This window comes from Fukomys damarensis, unplaced genomic scaffold, assembly GCF_012274545.1.
Source record: "Fukomys damarensis isolate Sample0158 unplaced genomic scaffold, DMR_v1.0_HiC HiC_scaffold_16, whole genome shotgun sequence".
In the NCBI taxonomy this organism is placed as follows: Eukaryota; Metazoa; Chordata; class Mammalia; order Rodentia; family Bathyergidae; genus Fukomys; species Fukomys damarensis.
In genome coordinates, this window is record NW_022900928.1 from 53,842,859 (window position 1) to 53,861,859 (window position 19,001).

Here is a 19,001-nt window from a genome sequence, read left to right on the forward strand (position 1 = left end):
TGTGCAATCATACATGATTTCAGTTTGTTTCACTACATTTGACATTAACTTTGATTACTTGATTAAGGAATGTTGGCCAGGCTTCGAAGAAATAAGGTTATTATTTTCATAGGTTTAAATACATACTGTTAAAGAAATTTAGTAGAAGTGGAAATGGAAATAGCAAGATTGATAAATATTGTAGCCAGTTTTGAAAAGTTGCACTAAGTTGTCTTGGCATGGTGCCCAAATCAATTTGAGTTTCCTTGAATGCAGAAAGCTTAGTCCACAAACTATATGGAAAGAGTGTTTAGAGGATATTCATCAATTTTCCTTATTTCCACTATACCTCAACAGTTGCCTTCTGTGTCCCCTTTATTTTCAATAATAGTGCATTTTGAGAATGTTAAATTTCACTGCAAATGTTCATAGCAGCACATTTCATAACAGTTCAGTCTTGGAAGCACTCTATCTATTCACTGAGCAGTGAATAGATAGAGGGAATGTGGTGTTTACATACAATAGGGTACTACTCCTGTAATAAAGAAAAATATGACTTACAAGAAAATGGATACACCTTGAGTACATTATGTTAAATAAATCAGATACATAAGCTTAAATATCTCATGGTTTCTCGTATATGCAAAACTCAAAATATAAATAAAGAGGAAAAACAAGAGAAAATAAGTAGGGAATATAAATCTTTCTTAAAAGGGATCAAAACAGGGAGGGGGCAGGAAGGAGAGAGAAGGGATTGAAAAAAATCAGGATATGTATGTACATGTACCAACTTCCCATAAAACATGTAAACATTATGTGCTGTGAACATGTACTAATGAAAAAAATAAAATAAGAGTGTTGGAAGAATCTACTTGGGTTGTATTTTGAGTACCATGTTTACTAAGGATTATGTGCAGGCTGAGATTGGTGTGCTGATCTATAATTTGGAGAGGAATTTTATTGGGTTTATTTGAAGATGTAAAAAAAGAATATGGTAGGTTTTCTCTTCGTATGACAATGTCTGGCTAATTTCATTTTGTTAACTACAAAGTAATTTTTCTGGATAAATTTAGTAGTGCTTTATTGCTACTTTGATTATTTTATTTCAGTCTGCTAACTAATTACTCTTGATCTTAATTATCCTAGGGAAAGGTCATTACAGTAATAACTATGCAATAGTAATCATAGGAATAGTTTTGGATTAACAGAGATAGAGCCAACTTCTTTTCAATTAATATATGCTCTGATCTGACCATTCATAATTTTGGGAAAAAATAGCCATGCAATAATAATATTCACATAAACTGCCTAATAATTAGAAATAAACATTTCATTAAGTACATTGCAGAAGAAAATATATTCTTCTCAAACCTTTATAATTTATTCAAAATAAAATTAAAAGATTGCATTTGAATTCTGTTTAGTTTTATTAGAAAATTAATTTCTGTGTACTATTTTGAGGCAAATGAAAATGCCTAAACATATGTGTAGGGCCATATTTCAGAAATGATGATGGTCATTGATGTGGTGTAGACTGTTGAGGTTATAGTATATTTTAGAATGTCTTTCTGAGATTTTTGAAACTATGACCAATAACTGGTAAGAAACATGTTGCCTACATATCCAATACACAAAAAGGGGAAAAAATTAAATACCACTGAGGCATTCATTACTCCAGAAATCTATCTGTCAACATAAAAACTAATCAAAAGGAAAAAAAAAACTTAACCCTGTTAATACATATTCTTAGAAAAAGTCACTAGAACATCAACCTATAAAAGAGTAATCCAAAGATTATTTTAGGTATTCTAGTGCCAGATAGATATGTTAGTAGCAAACATTTTAAATTGTAGAGACTAAATTAAGTGAAAAAATCTTAGACTATTTAGCATTAGAGCATTTACTTAAATATTTTTATTTTACTGTACAGTTTTCTTCATTATTCATGAATGTTTTATAGCATATCTTTTGGGATTTTGCCTAATCCTTAATAGAATTTTATATTACTGTTCTTGAGTTTTAACATTCAGTATACATTGATGTATATCCTGACTGATACTTTAGTGAAAAAAAATATAGAATTGCATGGTTTTGGGGTCTTCTCTCAGAAATTCAACTACTAGGGTGTGGCCCAGATCATCATGGCTGCAGGCAGATCCCAGCCAGGGATCCAGTCCAACCCTAGCGGCTCAGGCTAATCTACACAATCAAGCCCCACCAAGGAAAGAGCTGCACAGGTGCACAAGCTTCAGTGAGAGGCTCACACCTATACTCTCTCTGGCAGAGATCCTAGCCAGAAGCCTGTTCGGACACCAGGAACTAGGGAGCACAGCCCCCAGCCAAAGGCCTTCTCAGACAACAGGCACATATAGGCCCAAGCAAGAGGCACACCTAGATACCATCCAAGTGTGCAAGCCTGCCCAGACAACAGGTGAACTCGGGGATCCAGAAGGCCACCATTCTGAGCCCAGAAATTGGTGTATTGGTGAGGAGCAGAGAAAAGGCCTCTTGGTGGCTTGGTGAGAATTGAAGAGGTGAGCAAAAAGTTAACTCAACAAAGGCAGATCAAGCTGCATCTGTTGAAAGTAGAAAATAGGGAAATAAGTCCCCAAACCAGACTTCCATGTCACCTAAGGCATACCCCAAAGGAAATGAGATGGAACAATGTGATACTCTACCACTAGGACTCCCTGAACTGGCAATGAAAGAGGATCTGGAAAAAATGAAATCAGAAATAATTTCTCAGATAACAGCAGAGATTGTGCCCACAGTGGAAGACATAATTAATCTAGAGCAGAAAGAAAAAAAAAATAGAGGAGCTGAGAAACATGGTAGAATCCAACACAAAAAGTAAATGGAATCCACAAAATAGATGTAAACAGATTTCCAGGAGATTAAAAACTCCACTGAAAGTTTATGCAGATGAATGAGCCAATGTGAAGATAGAATTTCAGATATGGAATATAGGATTTCAATTAGTGACCAGGAAAAGAAAAAAGTTAAACATATTAAGGGACCATGAGAAATCAGTCCAATAGCTGCTAGACGATGCAAAGAAGAATAATATAAGACTGATAGGAATCAATGAAGAAACAGAAGAGAATGCAGATGACATAAAAACTGTTCACAGAAGTAATCAAATAAAACTTCCCAAGAAAGGGAAAACCATTTGACATCAGATAAGTGAGGCATATAGGATTCCAACTAGCCATAATCAAGAAAAATCTACAAATAGACATGTAATATTTAAAATTCATGAAACCTAACAGAATAACATAATTCTACAAGCAGTTAGAAAAAAGAAATCACATGTAAGGGAAAGCCATCAAAGTCACAGCAGACTTCTCAACACAAACCCTAAAGACATTAAGAGCTTGGAGAGTTGTATTTCAAGCTCTAAAGGAAAACAGCTTCCAACCCAGACTGATGTAGCCTTCAAAACTATCTTTCAAAATCGATGGAGAAATAAGACACTTTCATGACAAAAAGCACCTTAGGAACTTCATGAATACCAAAGCAGCACTCCAAAACATTTCAAACAATATTCTAGGAAAAGAAAATGAGGATCACAACCCCCACAAAGCCCAGTAGAATGAATCTTCAGGCATGACAAGAAATTAAATGCAAAGGGGGATAATCCAACAAAAAGAAAAAGCCACGACAATGATGTCAATACATATAAGTTATAATTATCAATGTTAATGGTCTCAATTAACCAATCAAAGAAATAGACTGACGTAATGGGTTAAGAAGCAAGATCCAACAATATGCTGAATACAAAAAACACAATTCAAAAATTAACTCATAGACTGAAAGTTAAAGGATGGAAAATAATACTCCATGTGACAGGAACTCCCCAAAGAGCAGGAATAGCTATCCTCTTTGCAGATCATGTGGATTTCAAACCAACACTGATCAAGAGAGACAAAGAAGGACACTACATCCATGTAGAAGGAACAATCCCAATCCAAGAGGAAGAGATGATAATTATAAATATATATGCACCAAACACTAGTGTGCCCAACTTTATAAAACAAATCCTAACAGACATGAAAAATCAAATAAGCAACAATACAATAGCAGTGGGGGACATCAATGCACCACTGACACAGATAGTTCCACTGGACAGAAACTAAACAAAGAAATATTAGAATTCAATCAAACTCTTGAACAAATGATCATAACAGATATTTATAGAGTGTTCCACCCCACAAAATCAGAATATACATTATTTTCAGCTGCACATAGTTTGTTCTCCAAAATATACCACTTATTCACTCATAGAACATGTCTAAGTAAGTACAAAGTAATGAATCAAAGTTATCCTTGTATATTATCAGATCATAGTGTGATGAAATTGGAGATCAAAAGCAAAAAAAAAAAATTCACAAACACATGGAAATTGAACAACACACTTCTGAATAACCAGTGGGTCACAGAGGATAATAAGAAATCAGACAGTTCCTACAATTAAATGAGAGCAATAAAACATAGGAATCTGTGAGATACAATAAAGCAATCTTATGAGGGAAATTCATAGCAGTGCATATGTATATTAGGAAAACAGAATGAGTGCAATTAAATAATCTCATGCTGAACCTGAAGCTTCTAAAAAAAGAAGGGCAGGACAAACTGAAAGCTCATGCAAGGGAAGAAATTATAAAGATCAGAGTAGAAATCAATGCAGTGGGAACTAAGAGAACAATACCAAAAAATCAACAAAGCCAAGAGGTGGTTCTTTGAAAGAATAAACAAAATTGACATTTCCTTAACCAACCTTATCAAAAAGAAAAGAAAAAGAAAGAAAGAAAGAAAGAAAGAAAGAAAGAAAGAAAGAAAGAAAGAAAGAAAAACCAAATCCATGCAATTAGTAATGAAAAGGTTCAGATCACAATTCACCTACCAGAAATTCAGAGGATCATCATTACATACTTTGAGAAAATGTATGCCAATAAGATGGAAAATACAGAAGAAATGTACAGATTCCTAGATATGTATGAATCGCAAAGTTGAACAAAAATGACCTAACATTTCTAAACAACCCAATGTCAGTCAATGGAATTGAAAATGTGATTAAAAATTTACCAACTAAGAAAAGCTTGTGCCCCAATGGCTTCACTGCTGAATTTTACAAGATATTTAGAAAGGAACTACTGCCACTCCTATCGAAACTCTTCAGTGAAAGTGAAAGGGAAGCAATACTCCCAAATTCATTCCTGGAAGCAAGCATCACCTTGATCCACAAAGCAAGAGAAAGACCCAATCAAAAAAGGGAACTATAGGCCAATCTCACTAATGAAAATAGATACAAAAATCGTTAATAAGATACTTGCAAATAGAATGCAGAAGACCATCAAGAACATCATACACCTTGACCAAGTGGGGTTCATCCTAGGGATGTAGGGATGATTCAACATATGCAAATCAATAAATGTAATACGCTATATTAATAGAGCCAAGGATAAAAACCATATGATCTTCTCAATAGATGCAGAACAACCATTCAACAAAATCCAACATGTATTCATGATAAAAAAAAAACCTACTGAAAATTGGAATAGATGGTCTACCTCAATCTGATACAATCCATCTGTGAAAAACCATCAGCCAATATCACACTAAATGATCAAAAACTAAAATCAGGAATAAGACAAGGATGTCCATTTTCACCTCTCCTGTTCAATATAGTTTTGGTAACATTATCCACAACAATTAGAGAAACAAGAGAAAGAAATAAAAGGAATAGACAGTAAATGAAGAAGTCAAATAAATTGTCATTATTCGCAGATGACATGATATTATATGTATCAAACCCCAAGAACTCCACCAAAAGTCTTGTAGACTCAATGATCAAATGCAGTAAAATAGCTGGATATAAGGACAACACACAAAAATAAATAGCTTTTCTGTACAAGAAAAACAGACTCACTGAGAGAAATGGTGCAATCAATTCCTTTCACAATAGCATTTAAAAAATTGAAATGCATAGGAATCAAACTAACAAAAGAAATAAAAAATTTCTACTCTGAAAACTACAGCACTCTGTAAAAAGAGGTTGAAGAAGATATCAGAAAATGGAAAGACATCCCCTCCTCCTGGGTAGGAAGAATCAACAAAGTGAAAATGGCCATACTGCCAAAACTGCTATATAGATTCAATGCAATCCCAATTGAAATACCAGCAGCATATGTCATAGACCTTGAGAAAACAACCCCAAAATTAATTTGAAGCAAGAAGAGACCTAGAATAGCAAAAGCATTTCTAGGCAATAAGGACAAGGTAGTGGATATCACAATCCCCAACTTGAAACTATACTACAAAGCTATTGTGATAAAACTTTGTCATGGTACTGGCAAAGAAACACAACTGCAGACCAGTGGAAAAGATAAGAAGATGCAGAAACAGCTCCAGACATACTCAGCTACTTCATCTTTGACAAAAGAACCAAACAGCCACACTGCAGGAAAGAGCTTCTTCAATAAATGGTGCAGAAAAACTGGGTTTCAACTTGCCAAAGATTAAAAGTAGACCTATATCTTCCACCATGCAATAAACTAACATCAAAATGGATTAAAGACCTAATATTAAAATAGAAACACTGGAAGAGAGGCTAGGTAGAACTCTTGAAGACATTGGTGTAGGAAAAGATTTTATGAACAAAACCTCAGTTGCCCATGAACTAGCACAAACAACAAGTGGGCTGTCTTCTTGTTAAGAAAAGCTTCTGCACAGTACGAGAAATGACCGACACTGTGAAGAGACAACTCACAATGTGGGAAAAAATATTTAGCACCTGTTCCTCAGACAGAGGTCTACTATCTAGAATATATAAAGAACCTAAAAAATTAGATCTCCCAAATTTAAAGACCCAATCCAAAAATGGGCATTTGAAATGAACAGAAATTTCTCAGACAAAGAAGTGAAAGCAGCAAATAAACATATGAAAAAATGTTCAACATCACTGGTTATCCTAGAAATGCAAATGAAACCAGAACTGAAATTTCACCTCACCCCAGAAAGAATGTCTGCTATCATAAAAACAACCAATAACAACTGCTGGTGGGAGTTCAGACTGGTATAACCACTGTAGAAATCAGGCATGGAGATACCTCAAAGAACTAGGATTGGAAGTTCCATTTGACCCAGTTATTTCTCTGCTGGGTTTCTTCCCCAGAATTAAAAGGGTCATACCACAGTGATATATGTGCACCCAGGCTCATAGCAGCACAATTTGTAATGGCTAAAACTGGGAAGCAGAACAATTTCCCATCAATGGGAGACTGGGTGAAGAAAATGTGTGGGTTTTTTAAAAAATAAAATCAAGTACTACTCAACCATTAAAAAAAATGTGAAATTAGAGGCATTCATAGCTGAATGGATGCACATTGAGGCGATACTCAAGTGAAATAAATAGGACACATGTTTAAATACTGAATAGTTTCTCTAGTGTGAGAAATTGAAAGTGTAAATTAGGACTAAAAGATGTAATAGATAACGTGAAATAGTAAGAAAAGGGAAAGGGGGACGGGAAATGGGAGGGGTAGATGATAGGAAAGAGAGAATGGAATTGATGTAAAAAGTGAAAAATAATGGAAACAGTCTTTGTAGCTGGGGGGGAGGGGTTTAAGGGAAGGGGAATGGGGAAAAATAAGCAAGATTGATTATGCAAAGGTACAAATTTCCAACAATGAATGTCATTATATTGTGTACTTTAAATGTATCAGTAAGATTAATTAAAAAAGAAATTCAACCACTAATTATAGAGATTTCTGTTAATCATATCTTGTTGGTTCTTAGATTTCTTAGTACATACATTTGGTTAATTAGATATTTTGATTTTATGTTAGCATATATAAATTAACTTACTATGAGTCATATACCTTTTTATATGTACAAGGAATAACATGCTGTAATAAAATTAGAAACTTAAGTTCACAAATTTACCTTAACGCTATTTAAAAATTAAAGACAAATAGGAATAATATATTTAAACCAGACATTATATTGAAATGGTTAACTACCTCAAAAAAATACTTTAACAAATCAATAAAAAAGAAAATTCCTATAAACTTGAAATGTTTTCCAAACGACAATGTATACTAATTCCAAATGCTCCAGAATCTGTTTCTCTATTAATCCTTATTAACCTCTTCCTTTATATCACCACTGAGTTTTGTGGTATATCCTACAAACATAGTAGAGGTTCAGTATAGTTTCTTGAAGTTTTGTAACATCTTTGTGGAACTCTTAAACTTTAATGGAAAATTTGATAATCCAAGATCTTTAACAAACTAACAACATGAATTACAAGGGATTGCTGAACTCAGGTAGAAAGTCACTGAAGGTTGAGGAATTAGATGCACGATTTTTCTAATATGAATTTTAAGATAATTTTTAAAGGATTAGTTGTACTTGTATAGGAGAACAAAGCTAGATTAACTGACTACATATCTTTAGGAAAGCTCAATGTAAACCTGAGGTACTGTAATAATTCACTCAAAGTTTACTTAAAATTTGTTCCATACAGTTTATAAGGTATATTGCAATTTGCCATTTCAACAAATAGAAACACAGCTAGTTTTTTAATCACCTTTCAAAGATAATATAACATGAAATAAAAAATAAATAAATAACAAAACCCACATCTCATCTCTGTTAGTGTCATGATAGGCTTGTTTTTGCTACTGTTTCAAAATTACTATGGTGTTTCCATGCAGATTGTATTACAGATATTTTTCAGGAAAAGTATTTTTTCCTCAGACTTAGACTTAAAAATGGTTGAGTAATTCAAAATGTAAACCCTGAAACATTACTGGTTTGAAGGAAGAAAATCTGGCATGCAGAATCTAAGGTTAATATTAAGATTCTGGGAGCAGGCCATAAAGAATTGCTCAGGACCTCATCATTTAGAGCTTAAAATGGCAACTTCAGTGCAAATAACTGCATAGAGCCATTAACCTTGCTAGATGATCCTAATGCTGCACTTTTCAAATGCTACCTGCTAAGTATAACTAGTGATTTCCAGTATTTTAATATTAGCTCTACTCCACATTTTCTTATAAAACTACTACCTTTAATTTTTTATATTTATTGAGCATTTTATGATATCAATAATTATTTTAAAATGGTACATAGTTTAAGAAAAACATGATGTTATAGTTTATATGTCAAGGTTCCTCACCCAATCTCCTGCATTCATAAGTGTGACTTTTGAAATGTGATTAGATCATGGGGGCATTATATTAATCAGTGGATTAATCCACTAATAAATACATAGCTATGTGTTTTTAAAAGATAGGAATAGGCAGGTCACTGGTGTTATAAACTGGAAGGCTTTGTGTCCCACCCTGTCTCTGCTTCCCTTCTTTCTCTGCTTCCTAGTTACCATGGCATGATATTTTCCCAACTATCCATCTGCCACATCCCCTCACCATGCCATTCCTGCCTAGGACTCAGTTAAATATGAACTAAATCCTCTTAAAAACTGTAAGCCAAAATGAACCTCACCTCCATAATTTGTGGGTATCTAGTATTGTCTCTCAGTGATGAAGAAAGTAACTTAAACACATGATTTGGAAAATTTTCAACAATTCCTGAGATTTTAAATTTCTTATTCTATATCCTAAAGGTTGATATCCAGAAGAGGACATATTTGGAAACACTATGCCCTTTGAATTTTAGTTCACAAGAAACGTGGTAAATAATGGAATTTGAAAAATTCATACTGACAGTTTCTCATGATATTTTCTTATCCATCACGGTGTTATTTTTTGGAACATAATGTTTGCCTCTAATCCATGTTCATTTTTGTGATTTAGGAAATTGCTAGTCTGTTTCTATAGACATCCAAATATTGAAGTAGGTAAATTCTTGGGCACACTATTTTTATATGTTGTTCCAATTCCTATGAACCTTCATATTCAGCTTCATTATATGACCATTTTTTACTGAAATCAATGTAAAGATTCAAGGAATAGGTTAATTTTCCAGGAGAGATTGAGGGTTTTGGGATTTTTTTTTTTCTTTGAACCAGGGATTGAACTCAGGTCCTTGCGCTTGCAAGGCAGGCCACCGAACCACTGAGCTAAATCCCAGACCCAATTGAGTTTTAATTAAAATATTTTAAGTGTTTTATTTTCAATGTATGCTTTCTAGTGGTTTGTGTGGTTGGTTGGAGATTTCACCATTACTAATTTACATGGTCTGAGAACTGTGTTTAAGAGGTGGACAACAGAAAATTTAAAAATTCTAATAAGCTGTATTTTGATGAGTATAAATTTTTCACTCAAACAAGGCTCTATTTAATGTCCTTACTGATTTTGCAGATATTGATACATTACATTTTTTCACACTTCTTTTTCAAAAACCCCTGAAGCAATCTATTTTCAGAAGAAGGTCAAGGAGAAATAATGCCATCATCTGCATCATTCTGATTCCAGACCTAAAATTAAATCTTCCCTGAATTCTAGATGACATTTTTAACTAATAAAGTACTACATATAGCTACTGCATTGTTTCCATGGTCATGTTTTCAATGGAACCTGGAAAATGTGAGAGATGGTGGATCACAGGGGACCAAAAGGGGAGTTGGCTGTATACACATATATTTTTAAAAAATAGTTTCTCAAGTGATATAAAACATTTGAGAAAAAAGGGAAGTACTTGTACTAGAATTCAGTAAAATAGTCTAAAAATGATTCAGTTAGTCAACATGATTTATTGATTTATAAATGATATCACTATTTCCATAGGATTGACTTTGCTTCTATTCAAAACTAATAATTTTCATGAAAAATGAACAAACCACTCTTTTGCATGCATGTTGTACATTAAAGACTCTAAAATAAGATGTCAGTGTTTAACATCTGCTGCGTAAGGAACTGAGTGCAGACTTCATTTAGGCAGTTATTCAACCTGTCACTGGAAGTAAAATTAAATTTATGGTGCTATTTATGTCCTATATCCACATGTGATTGCTGTTATAACTGAAATGCAAGTTCACCTGTTTCCTGCTTAGCCACACAGACATATGAAATACAACAACAATGCCTGATAGAGAGGAAGTACAAGAACAGGTTGAATATTAGAACCAATGGCCTGATTGTTAAATCAAAATTAGCCAGATCAAAGTGTCCTGAGTAAGAAAGTAGAGTCAGAGGAAAAGAAGAAATGAAACAATCCGCATAACTGGGCAGTTTACCATGAATTATGAATTAAATCTGAGTCTTTTCAAGAAGAAATAATGAACAATCATAAACAGAAAGTAAACCAAAATTTTAGGTTTATACTGAAAATCTACCCTATCAGTTTCTTCCAACATCTTCCAAATTGCCCAATAAACTATCTGAAGCTGTCATTCCAATCCACTATGCAGACAGGTCTTCAATGTGTCCTGAAATTAATTTCTGTCATAGTTCTCAGGGTCAACTAATGTAAAACGTGGCTATGCTGTATATGTGTGTGTGTGTGTGTGTGTGTGTGTGTGCGTGTATTCCATATCCTTGCTAACAAGTTCTTTTTAATTTCCAAAGTGAAAATTAGCTTAAGAACTTAGTATGATCATAAGATTAAAGAAAGATGCTAACCTCTTCATTTCCATGCTATTATTTTCCTCAGTATTTAGAAGTTTGTGCTAAGTTATGTTGGTCATATTATCCAATCTTTCTATTCTTGAGTTTTCTTATATAAAAGATAAAGGTAATGCAACTTTTATTAAGCTATTTTGGAGTTCTTCACAATAAACTTCATACGAAATCCAGCCTGCAGTAAAGAATCAGTAAGCATTTAGCAATATGTTGTTATTGTCTCCAACTAATGAAAGAATATTATGAGCAGTAAATTTTGTACAGTACAGCAAGGGGCTATGTTCAGAAATACATCTCTTTATCCTAGCAAGTAAGATAGTGTTCATCACAATCAGGGGATTCCAAATAAATATTTTTTACCAAATAAAACTCTGTCATTAAAGATATAACTCAGAGAGCAGGCATTTAACATCATTAAATTGATTAAAGATTGATAGATTAAAGATCAGAACAATTGAATTGCTGCTTAACATGTATATCTGCAGAAGGGCCATTAACTACTGAGCCACTCTGGCAAGTTGAAGGACAAATACAGGTTTTGTTATTCCACCTACTTTTCAAGCTTGATTTATTTTTCCTCATAAGCATAGAGTTGAATGAGCTACCCTTAAGGGCGGAAGAAATGGAACTGCTAGAGTGAGAACAATGTGCAAGCAGTGCTAGGAGTTCCAAATTAAATGCAGTAAATGGCCACCCCTGAAAAGTCATAAGGTTGTATGGGGGTTTTTTTTTCACATCTTTAACCATTTGATCATCTTTTATGCTTAGCCTCTAGAAATAGAGGCTAAACTATCCATTTTCTCATATCGATGGACAGGAATAGGCAAGTACTTTGTGGATGAGAAACTGCTACTATATTTGGAAGAAAGTCTCCAGACAAATGTGTCTGTCCTTTTATGCTACAGGAAGTAACTAGGCAAAATTTGCACTCACCGCATTGAAATTATTGCACTGTATACCTGATACTGGGCCGTCAGAAGGATTTCAAATTGCCTATCAGAAGTTGAGTTAAAAGTTAAGCCATGTATTGGCGTGCAATATCTACCTCCCCCAACTTCTAATCGTGCAATCTTGGAAAAGATACCTTCTAGTCTACTCCTGTGTAAGATGGAATAGTAAAGATCTATCTCAGATGATTGTTTGATGATTAAATGAGCCAATCCCTAAAGAAAAGTTAAACTAGTGGTTGACTTCTATCAGCACTCATTGAGTAGTAGTAAAAGGAACTCGCTTTTAAAGTCCTCAGGAAAGAAATATTTCTCAGTGATTTGTATATTAAACATCAAACTGTTCAGTTAGATAGTTCTCTTTATTCACAATTAAAAGATATTAGTCAGTCATTTTATACCAAAGGTCAAATTTCATACCCACTAAAGTGTTGTTCCCTGTCTTGATTTTCAGGTAAGTTTGAGAAACTCTGCCTGGAGGAAGGGGAGGAGTTTTCACTTTTTTCTCTCTCTTCAGTATTAAGAAAACTGCATTAGAAAAATTTCCCAGTCAAAATGAAGAGGGGGATTGAGTGTTACAGATAGCTACTAATTATAATGTATCACAGTTTACTCAGAATAACTCGAGATAATCAGAAGCATGCAAAGTTGAACAGGGCTTTATTTCTGTTCATCCGATTCAAAATTTAAATTTTGCACTTAAAAATGTGTCCCTATTTGGGCATCTTAAACCTCTTCTTGCCCATTCACTTGGAGGAATAGAATCTGAAATGTGCTCTGTAGCTTGTAGCCACTGCTTACTTGCATTTACTTGTCTCGAGAGTGAGTAGGCTACCAGAAATTCAGACTGAGAGCCTTGATGCATAAGCTTTTCGAAATGCGTGTTGCTCTGTCCACCTGAATCCAGTCATTGTATTATCAAGTCCATAAGTATAATTATAACAGCAAAAATTAATATGAAGTTTATTTGTTTCAAAGAACAGTATGTTTAATCATAACATGACTCTCATATTGACATTGAATTGTCCTGAATCTATTGTTCTGTGACCTCACCTTAAACTTTTCTGGACTTTATAATATTGTTATCCATATCTATCAATATCTATATGTCTCTCTTTAAATAATTGTAGCTTGTGTTCTGAATATTTTAACAATTTTAATGTTTTTGGTTCAGCTTTGATATACATAATGACAGCAAGTAACTAGGCATTTAATGCCTTTAATTTCCAAATAGATGACAAAAATGTAACTAAATATAGAGTAACTATGCTCACCAACATTAACAAAAGCCTCTAGTACTCATATGACAGGCCTCTAGCTAGAGGGAATGTGGTGTCCCAGATAGTGCAAATGATGTCTTTGACCTGAGGTAAACTGGCAGCATGCTGTTACATTTTAGAACATAACACAAGACAATATCCAGGGCTCTGGCATTTTTTTCTGAAGTGTACTCATGCTCTTTTAAAACACTGTGACTCTCAAAAGGAAAAATACTACATTCTGACGCTACTATCTTATAAAAGAAGAAGAAATTATGGCTTTTAATACCTAGATAATAGGAAAAGGGAATATTATTGTTTTAAATATTGAAAATAAAGTATTTTATATTGCCTAAAATAAAATATGCATGTGTATATGCAGGCAAGAGAACTAATAACAACTATGCCACCCTTCTGTGTATATTCTAATATTACTTAAAACTTCCTTTACTCTGCAATAAAAGATAATAGGATCTCAATGACTAATATACAAAGAAATGAAATAATGCAGTAGAACACACAAATCTCCTTGATAGTGGTTATTCAGAAACATGGGAGACCAAATGTTGATTGCTTTTATTTTTTTAGTGTATTTTTAAAGATTTATTTATTGGCCAATTCTGCCGGCTTAAAATAAATCAGTTTGTAGGACTCAATACCACTATTTGAAGAGCACTGTATTAATGAAAGTAATAATGCAGATGGATGCAGAAGGATTAAGAACAATCATTTTGAGATGTGTATAGTTTTGTACTGCCTTATAATACACACACGCTTGCCCTGCATTGCCACAATCACTAATGCAGAGTAATACTTTTACTTTCACAACTAGAAGGGCATATACCTTTTGAAAAGGTGTATTTATCTTTTAATTAGCAGATAAAAGTATATCTATAATTCATTGTGTATATTATGATGTTTTGAAATATGCACAATAAGAAATGGTTGAGTTGAGCTAATTGTCATGCATTACCTCACACATTTTGTTGAGAACTATCAAAATCTTAACAATTTTCTTTCTCAACAATTTTCAAGAGAAAATTCTCTTGACAGTTTTCAAGAATACAAAAGATTTCTATTAACTACATTCCACTGCATATACTGTATTTTCTGAATGTATTCTATAAAATTAAAATATTTTTAATCTTTTAATTAATATCTCCTTAACTTCCCTCCTTTCCTTTGGGTCCACAATTCTACTTTTTGCTTCTAAGATTTCAACATTTTTTCATTCTACACTGAAGCAACATCATGCAGTGTCTGGTTTTCTACACCTAGCTTATTTCAATTATTTAAGTTTGTTAATGCTATGACTACTATTTCTTTTGAATTATGGCACAGTTTTCCTGGTGTCTGTGCAATCTTGGCATTGACTGTTATGAAAAAACAGGTTGTTATGAAATGATTTATTTGACAGAATATCCTAACCTCTCTCAATTCTCAAGTTTTTATAAGAAGTAGCTCTCAAACATAGCTGCTAATCTATGAGAATAAACTGGAACAATTATTTTTTAAATGTGTATAGCCCAACCTCACTTAATTTTTATTTTCTAAATTAATAGAAAGATACAGATATAGTGTAGATATAGAGAGAGACAGAGAGAGTTAGATCTGAGTTCTAGATCTCCTTCTATTAACTAATACCTTGGGTAAATCCTTGGTATTTAAACAGTATTTTCATTTATAAAATTATTTTTTCCTTCCTAAAATGTTTACTTTCTGTAGGGTATAGGTTTATGTAAGCATTAGATGAGAAAGAAAATGTGACAGAGCTTCAAGACTGACATGGATGTACAAAGCTTTATTGCTGTAATCTATGCTAAGGAAAGTTTAATGGTCACCAAGCTAGTCCTTGTTTTCTTTAAAATATTTGGGCAATTTACCAACTTTTCTAAATTGAGTATGGACAAGCACTGAGAGTATATAATGAATCTGGAAAAATACTTTTATTGAGGGAGCCTAAAAAATATTTCAGGAGAAAAACTATGCATTGCCTACATAAAATACAGCTTTTGAAGTGTTACATGATTCTAGTTTTTCACTAAGCCGTTATACAACTGTTTGTAAACTATGGATCACAAGTATATTTGGTAATTCTGTCTTTTCTAATATGTACTAGAGGTTCAGGTATGTTCCCTTCCACCTGATAAAACCAGTTTTACCACCATTTACACATTTATTCCAAGAATCTTGCTGTATATATGTACCTGTTTTGATTTTTTACCCAGTCTATGACACTGAACAGTTCATTAAAGTGTGTTCATTTTTTATCTGTATGTCAGATGTTATTTTATCTTTTTCATTTTTACAGAATGTTTATTAAAGTTTTATAGTATATATTTCATTTGTCTTTTGTAAATCTGTCACTGTAAAGACAAATCTTTTGTTTAGTGACAAACAGCAGTAGCAGTTGTCATAACCGCATGTTGCATATTTGACAAATTCTATATCTTTTTGAGATACAATTTTGCTTCTGCATTTCTTTCTTTTTTTTTAGTATTGGGAATTGATGCTAAGACCACTGCACTGAACTACAGTTTGAGACCTTTTTATTTTTATTTGAGAGGTCTTGCTAAATTACCTTGCTTTCACCTCCCAGAGTTCTAGTGTTACAGTAGTGCACTCACATGTCCAGCTTCCTTCTGTATTTCTGAAGTAATGACTTTATTGTTTCTGTAGTGTCTAGTGGACCCTGTTATACCACCAAATCTTGTGAATAACTTCTCATACAATTCTATGAAATTGCATGAGTGATATTTTCTGCTTCTGATTTCAAAACTCATGATTCACTGAGTTTAGAGTTGTCTCTTCTGTTAGGGAATCTTATTAATGAAGCACATGACTTGACTGAACAAACCTGCAAACAGGTGCCATCTTGCTTCCTATCCAGAAAATAATTTTTTTTTTTTACAAGCCCAAGGCAAGGCAAGATACAACATGTACTTGTACTTAGTCACCAAGATAAATGTATTCATTATGTATCACAAATATGTACTGATATATTTTTAATATATTAACTAATGAGAGGGCAGTTGGATGATTATTTGGAGAACAAAAGAACACACAAGGAGGAAAGTAAGTCCTTGAGCCCACAAGAGGAAGACGGCTGTGACACAGCTGACGGATGTGCCATTGCAAGAAAAGGAAATTGTAGATAATTAAATTTCATGAATGTAGGAGCAGAAATCTTTAACAAAATATTAACAAGTCAAATTTAAGAAGATATAAAGCAAATGTATATTATAACCAAGAATAAAAGGTTGATTCAACATTTGAACATCAATTAATATAATCCATTAATAGGCCAAAGGAATATAAGTACATAATCATATCAGTAGATATAAAAAATTTATTTGACAAAATCCATCATGAAATAAAAGAACCCTCAGCTAAAAAGTCTAGTGAGAACAATTAGAGAAGAAAAGAAAAATAAAGACATACAACTTTTAAAAATAAAAAAACAGATGACATGATTTAATATGTAAAAAAGCCTAAAGAATCCACAAAATATCTGTTACTACTAATAATTTCAGCAATGTTTTGGGAAGTTCACTATAGTTCTACTCACAAGTAATGACTAATCAGAAAGAGAAAGAATGCAACACATTTGTAGCAATGTTAAAAATAATATACCAAGAAAATAGCTAAATAGGGGAAGTGGAAAGGGTAGAAAGAAGGCAAAAGAAAAAAAATATGAGAAAAGAAAAATGTAGAAACAAAGTCTTTGTAAATAGGGAAGGGTGGAGGGGGTGAAGGAAGGACAGAAGTATGGGGAAAAAAATAACCAAAATGCATCATGTAAAGTTACAAGATACCAATAATGAATGTACAGGAAACGTTTCAGTACACTGGATTTTGTAATAAATTCTGGGATATAACACAAAAGGCATAGAAAAGCAAAAATCAATAAATTGAAGGGATGGGGATTTAGCTCAGTGGCACTGTGCCTGCCTCACAAGTGCAAGCTCCTAAGTTTGATCCCAGGTACTGAAAAACTAAATAAATAAAATAAACAAGTTGAACTGTTAAATTTCTTTTTTTTAAATGGAAGAATCAAATGACAGAAGGCAAACTATGAAAATATGTACCTCGTCTAAGAATGAAATTTCGATGTGAAAGAACAGATTCTATGAATGGATATTAGGGTTTCACAATTAATTAACTTAAGGTTTAATTAAAAAAATAAACAGGCATAATACTACAGCAGAAAATGCATACTCTAAAGTTGTAGGCTGAAAGTTAAAGTTCATGTAACTTATATTATATATTATATGTCTCCTTTTTCTTTTAATATATATATTATAACATATATTAGCCTTTTATTGATCTCTAATATGAAATTAGCAATTGCCTTTTTTAGCAGCAAGTTTTAGTTCTAGAAGATCATGCAAAATTTTTATATTTTGAGTTCATTGTTTATGTTCTGTTCTCTTTTCCATTAGCCCCATGGTAGGTAATACTGTCAACTTTCTGTATCTGTGGCTTCCACATCTGCAAATTCAACCAACAATGGATTGAATATAGTCACAAAAGAAAATTGCTTTTGTTTATTAACATATGCATACTATTTGTCATTATTTCTTAATATAATATAAAACTATATAACCCTTACATTGTATTTCTGGAACTACTTTAAAATGTACAAGATAGGCATAGGTTTAGGCAATGATTATTCCCATTATGTGAAGTAATTGAGCCTTTGCAGATTTCATTATTTGCAGGGGATGGTAGAGTTCTTGGAACAAAATCTCCATGGATAGTGAGGCACACTGTATTACATAGTGTTTTCTGGAAGTTTTATGTATGTTTTCTCTTTCTTATATATAGTCCATAGTACTTATATTCAGGCATTTTCAGTGTTGCTACAAAAATAAATCATGATTCATCTTTATCAATAATTGTGTGCCCAATGATATTTTCATAATTGTGGACTAATATAGCTGAGGCCACCTGAAAACATACTCTGATACAGAAATACAGAAATTGAATTGAAGAAGGCTTATAGAGTGATATTGTTTGTGAACTAGAAATGTGGCTGAGAAGAAAAATAGGACTAAACTAAGAGAAAAGGTGAAATGTAATGCAATAAGTTCTAAGGTACTTCCTTTGGTACTATATGTAGAAAAAATTTAGTATCTGTTGATTCTAATCATGATGGCTCATTGTACCTTCCCTGTTCCCTTCCCAGAGTAAAAGTTATTTGCTGTCATATACATTTCAATAAGTGCTCT